This window comes from Arachis hypogaea, chromosome 20 (genome assembly GCF_003086295.3).
Source record: "Arachis hypogaea cultivar Tifrunner chromosome 20, arahy.Tifrunner.gnm2.J5K5, whole genome shotgun sequence".
Lineage (NCBI taxonomy): Eukaryota > Viridiplantae > Streptophyta > Magnoliopsida > Fabales > Fabaceae > Arachis > Arachis hypogaea.
Window position 1 is genome coordinate 27,466,972 of NC_092055.1, and position 6,840 is coordinate 27,473,811.

The 6,840-nt window shown below is 37.2% G+C and overlaps 1 non-coding gene across 1 annotated transcript; it reads right to left on the reverse strand.

The window, feature by feature from the left end:
- Positions 1-1,547: 1,547 nt before the first annotated feature.
- LOC112787079 (small nucleolar RNA R71) lies at positions 1,548-1,655 on the reverse strand. Its single transcript, XR_003194515.1, has one exon. It is a non-coding gene; the product is annotated as a small nucleolar RNA R71 (small nucleolar RNA).
- Positions 1,656-6,840: the final 5,185 nt, after the last annotated feature.

The window sequence follows — 6,840 nt, forward strand, 5'->3', positions numbered from 1 at the left end:
ATGCATCATGTGTTTTGATCTTGAATTTTCATGTTTTGAGTCTTTTCATTGTTTTTCTCTTTCATCATTAAAAATTCAAAAATAAAAAAATCTTTCCCTTTTTATCTCATAAAGTTTCGAAAATTTGAGTTGACTTTTTCAAAACTTTTTAAAATTTAGTTGTTTCTTATGAGTCAAATCAAATTTTTAATTAAAAAATTCTATCTTTTTTTTTCAAATCTTTTTCAAAAATAAAATCTTTTTCATTTTTCTTTCATAATTTAGAAATTTTCAAAATTTATTTTCAAAATCTTTTTCTTATTTCTATTTCATATTTTCGAAATTAATGCTAACAATTAATGTGATTGATTCAAAAAATTTTAGTTTGTTACTTGCCTAGTAAGAAAGGTTCAATCTTTAAACTCTAGAATCATATCTTTCTAGTTTCTTGTTAGTCAAGTAATCAACTTTAATTTTAAAAATCAAATCTTTTTAAATTTCTTTTTCAAATCTTTTTCAAAATAAATTTCAACCACATCTTTTTCAAATTCAATTTCAAAATCTTTTCTAACTTCTTATCTTTTCAAAATTGATTTTCAAATCTTTTACAATTAATCTTATCTTTTTGTTTGATTCTTATCTTTTTCAAAACCACCTAACTAATTCTCTCTCTCTAATTTTCGAAAATCACTAACCTCTTTTTTCAAAATTCCTTTTTTATTAACTAATTGTTTTAAATTTTAATTTAATTTCATTTTTTTATTTTATTTTCGAATTTTAACTTTAATTTTAAATTGAAAACAAAAATTATTTTTATTTTATTTTATTTAATTTTTGAATTTTTCCATCTCTCATCTCCTTCTATTTATTTATTTATCTACTAACACTCCTCTTTCACTCAAAAATTTGAACCCACTCTTCTCCTCTATGTTCGAATTCTTATCTTTTTCTTCTTCTATTCTTCTCTTCTTATACTTACCTAAGGAATCTCTATACTGTGACATAGAGGATTCCATATTTTCTTTTGTGTTCTCTTCTTTTTCATATGAGCAGGAACAAGGATAAGAACATTCTTGTTGAAGCTGATCCTGAACCTAAAAGGACTCTGAAGAGGAAGCTAAGGGAAGCTAAAGCACAACTCTCTGGAGAAAACCTGACAGAAATTTTCGAAAAACAAGGAGACATGGCCGAACACAACAACAATGCAAGGAAGATGCTTGGTGACTTTACTGCACTAAATTCCAATTTACATGGAAGAAGCATCTCAATTCCTGCCATTGGAGCAAACAATTTTGAGCTTAAACCTCAATTAGTTTCTCTGATGCAACAGAATTGCAAGTTTCATGGACTTCCATTAGAAGATCCTTTTCAGTTTTTAACTGAATTCTTGCAAATCTGTGATACTGTTAAGACCAATGGGGTTGACCCCGAGGTCTACAAGCTTATGCTTTTCCCGTTTGCTGTAAGAGATAGAGCTAGTGGACTCTCAACCAAAAGATAGCCTGAACTCTTGGGATAAGCTGGTCACGGCTTTCTTAGCCAAGTGCTTCCCTCCTCAAAAGCTTAGCAAGCTTAGAGTGGATGTTCAAACCTTCAAACAGAAAGAAGGTGAATCCCTCTATGAAGCTTGGGAGAGGTACAAGTAACTGACAAAAAAGTGTCCTTCTGACATGCTTTCAGAATGGACCATCCTAGATATATTCTATGATAGTCTGTCTGAGTTATCAAAGATGTCATTGGACCATTCTGCAGGTGGATCCATTCACCTAAAAAAAATGCTTGCAGAAGCTCAGGAACTCATTGACATGGTTGCAAATAACCAGTTCATGTACACTTCTGAAAGGAATCCTGTGAGTAATGGGACGCCTCAGCGGAAGGGAGTTCTTGAAATTGATGCTCTGAATGCCATATTGGCTCAGAAAAAAATATTGACTCAGCAAGTCAATATGATTTCTCAGAGTCTGAATGGATTGCAAGCTTCATCCAACAGTACTAAAGAGGCATCTTCTGAAGAAAAAGCTTATGATCTTGAGAACCCTACAATAGCAGAGGTGAATTACATGGGTGAACCCTATGGAAACACCTATAATCCCTCATAGAGAAATCATCCAAATTTCTCATGGAAGGATCAACAAAAGCCTCAACAAGGCTTTAATAATGGTGGAAGAAACAGGTTTAGCAATAGCAAGCCTTTTCCATCATCCACTCAGCAACAGACAGAGAATTCTGAGCAGAATCCATCTAGCTTAGCAAATATAGTCTCTGATCTATCTAAGGCCACTTTAAGTTTTATGAATGAAACAAGGTCCTCCATTAGAAATTTGGAGGCACAAGTGGGCCAGCTGAGTAAAAGAGTCACTGAAACTCCTCCTAGTACTCTCCCAAGCAATACAGAAGAGAATCCAAAAAGAGAGTGCAAGGCCATTACCTTACTTGGTGTGGCCGAACCCAAAGAGGAGGAGGAGGACGTGAATCCTAGTGAGGAAGACCTCCTGGGACGTTCACTGACCAATAAGGAGTTTTCCTTTGAGGAACCAAAGGAATCCGAGGCTCATCTAGAGACCATAGAGATTCCATTGAACCTCTTTTTACCATTCATGAGTTCTGATGACTATTCATCTTCTGAAGAAGATAAAGACATTGCTGAAGAGCAAGTTAGTCAATATTTAGGAGCAATCATGAAGCTGAATGCTAAATTATTTGGTAATGAGACTTGGGAGGATGAACCTCCATTGCTCATCAAGGAACTAAATGCCTTGGTTCAGCAAACTCTACCTCAAAAGAAACAAGATCCTGGTAAATTCCTATTTCCCTGTAACATAGGCACCATGACCTTTGAGAAGGCTCTGTGTGACCTGGGGTCAGGAATAAACTTAATGCCACTCTCTGTAATGGAGAAACTGGGAATCTTTGAGGTACAAGTTGCAAGAATCTCACTAGAGATGACAGATAAATCAATAAAACGGGCTTATGGACTAGTAGAGGACATGTTAGTAAAGGTTGAAGGCCTTTACATCCCTGCTGATTTCATAATCCTAGACACTGGGAAGAATGAGGATGAATCCATCATCCTTGGAAGACCCTTCCTAGCCACAGCAAAAGCTGTGATTAATATGGACAGAGGAGAGTTGGTCCTTCAACTGAATGAGGATAACCTTGTGTTTAAAACTCAAGGATCTCCTTCTGTAACCATGGAGAGGAAGCATGAAAAGCTTCTCTCACTGCAGAGTCAACCAAAGCCCCCACAGTCAAACTCTAAGTTTGGTGTTGAACCCCCACATCCAAACTCTAAGTTTGGTGTTGGGAGGTCCCAACAATGCTCTGAACATCTGTGAGGCTCCATGAGAGCTCACTGTCAAGCTATTGACATTAAAGAAGCGCTTGTTGGAAGGCAACCCAATATCATTTAATTATATCTATTTATTTTCCATTGCTATTTTATGTTTTCTTTAGGTTGATGATCATGTGAAGTCACAAAAACTACTGAAAAATCAAAAATAGAATGAAAAATAGCACACCCTGGAGGAAGAGCATTCTGGCGTTTAAACGCCAGAAACAAGCATCTGTCTGGCGTTTAACGCCAGAAACAAGCACCAAGCTGGCATTTAACGCTAGAAACAAGCATCAACCTGGCGTTAAACGCCAGAAATAGGCTACATTTGGGCGTTTAACGCCAAAAACAAGCAGCAAGCTGGCGTTTAACGCCAGACATGCATTCTAAGGGCGTTTTACACGTCTAATTGGAGCAGGGATGTTAAGTCCTTGACCCCTCTGAATCTGTGGACCCCACAGGATCCCCACCTACGCCACCTCTTCTTCTATCCTCTTCACACCTTTTCATAACTCTCTTCCCCAAATACCCTTCACCAATTACCTCCATACCTATTCCCCAAATACCCTTCACCACTCACATCCATCCACTCTTCCTCATAAACCCCACCTACCTCCAAAATTCAAATTCTTTTCCCTCCCAAACCCAACCCTAATGGCCGAAACCTACCCTCCACCCCACCCCTATATAAACCCCTCAACACTACTCCATTTTCACACATTACAACCATCACTTCTCCCCCTTGGCCGAATACATCTTCTCCCTCCATCTCCTCCATTTTCTTCTTCTTCTACTACTTCCTTTCTTCTTTTGCTCGGGGACGAGCAAATCTTTTAAGTTTGGTGTGGTAAAAGCATTGCTTTTTATTTTTCCATAACCATTAATGGCACCTAAGGCCAGAGAAACCTCTAGAAAGAGGAAAGAGAAGGCAAAAGCTTCCACCTCTGAGTCATGGGAGATGGAGAGATTCATCTCAAAAGCTCATCACTAAGAAAAGGATGGAGCAAATAAGAGAGCCCACTTATGGACCTCAACAAGATCATAAGGAAATTCCTCATCATAAAATCCCTGAGATACCTCAAGGGATGCACTTTCCTCGACAAAACTATTGGGAGCAAATCAATACCACCCTAGGAGAATTAAGTTCCAACATGGGACAACTAAGGATGGAACACCAATAGCACTCCATCATTCTCCATGAGATTAGAGAAGATCAAAGAGCTATGAGGGAGGAGCAACAAAGTCAAGAAAGAGACATAGAGGAGCTCAAGAGCACCATTGGTTCTTCAAGAAGAGGAAGACGCCACCCTCACTAAGGTGGACCCGTTCCTTAATCTCCTTGTTCTTATTTTCCTGTTTTTCGTTTACTATGCTTTATGTTTTATTTATGTTTGTGTCTTTACTATATGATCATTAGTGTCTAAGTGTCTATGGCTTAAAGCTATGGATGTCCTATGAATCCACCACCTTTCTTAAATGAAAATTGTTCTAAAGAAAAAAGAACAAGAAGTACATGGTTTCGAATTCATCCTTGAAATTAGTTTAATTATTTTGATGTGGTGACAATACTTTTTATTTTTTGAATGAATGCTTGAACAGTGCATATGTCTTTTGAATTTGTTGTTTATAAATGTTAAAATTGTTGGATCTTGAAGAATGATGAAAAAGGAGAAATGTTATTTGATAATCTGAAAAATCATAAAATTGATTCTTGAAGCAAGAAAAAGCAGTGAATACAAAAGCTTGCAAAAAAAAAAGAAAAGAAAATTGGCAAAAAAAATATAAAAGAAAGAAAAAGAAAAAGCAAGCAGAAAAAGCCAAGAGCTCTTTAAACCAAAAGGCAAGAGCAAAAAGCCAGTAACCCTTTAAACCAAAAGGCAAGGGTAATAAAAAGGATCCAAGGCTTTGAGCATCAGTGGATAGGAGGGCCCAAAGAAATAAAATCCTGGCCTAAGCGGCTAAACCAAGTTGTCCCTAACCATGTGCTTGTGGCGTGAAGGTGTCAAGCCAAAAGCTTGAGACTGAGCGGTTAAAGTCAAGGTCCAAAGCAAAAAAAGAGTGTGCTTAAGAACCCTGGACACCTCTAATTGGGGACTTTAGCAAAGCTGAGTCACAATCTGAAAAGGTTCACCCAGTTATGTGTCTGTGGCATTTATGTATCCAATGGTAATACTGGAAAACAAAGTGCTTAGGGCCACGGCCAAGACTCATAAAGTAGCTGTGTTCAAGAATTAACATACTGAACTAGGAGAATCAATAACACTATCTAAATTCTAAGTTCCTATAGATGCCAATCATTCTGAACTTCAATGGATAAAGTAAGATGCCAAAACTATTCAAGAGGCAAAAAGCTACTAGTCCTGCTCATCTGATTGGAGCTAAGTTTCATTGATATTTTGGAATTTATAGTATATTCTCTTCATTTTATCCTATTTGATTTTTATTTGCTTGGGGACAAGCAACAATTCAAGTTTGGTGTTGTGATGAGCGGATAATTTATACGCTTTTTGGCATTGTTTTTACATAGTTTTTAGTATGATTTAGTTAGTTTTTAGTATATTTTTATTAGTTTTTAAATAAAATTCACATTTCTGGACTTTACTATGAGTTCGTGTGTTTTTCTATGATTTCAGGTAATTTCTGGCTGAAATTGAGGGACTTGAGCAAAAATCTGATTCAGAGGCTGAAGAAGGACTGCAGATGCTGTTGGATTCTGACCTCCCTGCACTCAAAATGAATATTCTGGAGCTACAAAAACCCAAATGGCGCGATCTCAATTGCGTTGGAAAGTAGACATTTAGGGCTTTCCAGCAATATATAATAGTCCATACTTTGCCCGAGTTTAGATGACACAAACTGGCGTTCAACGCCAGCTTTCTGCACTATTCTGGAGTTAAACGCCAGAAACAAGTTGCAAAGCAGAGTTAAACGCCAGAAACAAGTTACAAACTGGTGTTTAACTCCACGGAAGACCTCTACACATGAAAGCTTCAATGCTCAGCCCAAGCACACACCAAGTGGGCCCGGAAGTGGATTTCTGCATCATTTACTCATTTCTATAAACCCTAGTAACTAGTTTAGTATAAATAGGACTTTTTACTATTGTATTTACATCTTCGGATCAATCTTTAATCAGTTTTATGCTATCTTAGACTTTTATGAAGGCTGGCCATTCGGCCATGCCTGGACCATTATCACTTATGTATTTTCAACGGTAGAGTTTCTACACACCATAGATTAAGGTGTGGAGCTCTGCTGTTCCTCATGAATTAATGCAAAGTACTGTTGTTTTTCTATTCAACTCAAGCCTATTTCTTATCTAAGATATTCATTCACACTCAAGAACATGATGAATGTGATGATTATGTGACGCTCATCACCATTCTCACTTATGAACGCGTGCCTGACAAACACTTCCGTTCTACATGCAAACAAGCTTGAATGTGTATCTCTTAGCCTCCTGATTTACGATCAGAGTCTTCGTGGTATAGGCTAGCATTATTGGCGGCCATTCTTGAGATCCAGAAAGT